Source organism: Tupaia chinensis, unplaced genomic scaffold, assembly GCF_000334495.1.
Source record: "Tupaia chinensis unplaced genomic scaffold, TupChi_1.0 Scaffold000270_1, whole genome shotgun sequence".
In the NCBI taxonomy this organism is placed as follows: domain Eukaryota; kingdom Metazoa; phylum Chordata; class Mammalia; order Scandentia; family Tupaiidae; genus Tupaia; species Tupaia belangeri.
Window position 1 is genome coordinate 1,431,428 of NW_006159750.1, and position 1,386 is coordinate 1,432,813.

General features: G+C 40.3%; 1 pseudogene; it reads left to right on the forward strand.

The window, feature by feature from the left end:
- The first annotated feature begins 418 nt into the window (after positions 1 to 418).
- On the forward strand, positions 419 to 880 carry LOC102494205 (transcription factor BTF3 pseudogene; annotated as a pseudogene).
- Positions 881 to 1,386: the final 506 nt, after the last annotated feature.

Genomic DNA, 1,386 nt, shown 5'->3' on the forward strand with positions numbered 1-1,386 from the left:
CATGAAAGTGGGCAGCTGTAACACTATAGCCTTTTTTGAAGATATCCCTGAAGGACAATGGTGAATGGAAATTTTCACAATGGGCAGAACTTTGGGCAATGCACCTGTTTGTTTACTTTGCTTGGATGGAGATATGGTCAAATGTGTTATTATATACCAATTCATGGGCTGTGGCTGCCAATAGCTGGCTGAGTATTCAAGGGCTTGGAAGAGAAATGATAGAAAAGTCAGTGACAAGGAAATTTAGGCAGGAGATAGATAGCACTCTATGAATGAGCAAAACTTGTCAAGACATAAATGTTCAGCCCTCTAGCTGCCATCTTGCATCCATGCATGTGCGCCTAATCTCAGCTGGTCTACCTGAGACTTCCCTAGACAACTCTAGTCCCTTGCTTGGCCCCTTTTCTGCTCCGACAAGATGAAAGAAACTATCATGAACCAGGAAAAACTCGCCAAGCTGCAAGCACAAGTGTGCGTTTGTGGGAAAGGAACTGCTCGGAGAAAGAAGGTGATTCATAGAACATCTATAGCAGATACTAAGAAACTTCAGTTCTCCTTAAAGAAGTTAGGGGTAAACAATATCTCTGGTATTGAAAAGTTGAATATGTTTACAAACAACCCTAAAGTTCAGGCATCTCTGACAGCAAATACTTTCACCATTACAGGGCATGCTGAAACAAAGTAGCTGACAGAAATGCTACCTAGCATCATAAACCAGCTTGGGGCAGACAGTCTGACTAGATTAAGGAGACTGGCTGAAGCTCTGCCCAAGAAATCTGTGGATAGAAAAGCACCACTTGCTACTGGAGAGGATGACAATGATGAAGTTCCAGATCCCTTGGAGAATTTTGATGAGGTTTCCAAGAATGAGGCAAACTGAATTGAGTCAAGTTCTGAAAGGGGTAAACTTGACGAAGTTACTGGGAACTGCTATTTTATATTATGACTGCTTTTTAAAATTCTGTTTTGTTTATGGATCTGATAAAATCTAGATCTCTAATATTTTTAATCCTCAGCCCCTTAGACATTGCAACTCTTTTCAGTTTTTGCTTATATGCAGTTCATTTTTTGCAGCTAATTAAGCTGAAGAAGCCTGGGAATAAAGTTTGGAACAAAGGTTAATAAAGTTCTTTGCATAGTTAAAAAAAAAAGATATAAATGTTCACATCCATGTTGCATGAATTCACCACCCAGGTGAATTCCCATGAGACTGCTTACCAAAGAGTGACCTCAATAGAGGATGATTTGAATAATCAAGGGGATAGATAGGCTAACATGTTCTATAGATACTCATCAGATGGGCCCCAGCCACTCCTATAACTGCCCAATGGGTTCATGAACTAAGTTGCTATGGTAGCAGGGATTGGGGTAGTAATTACACATGAA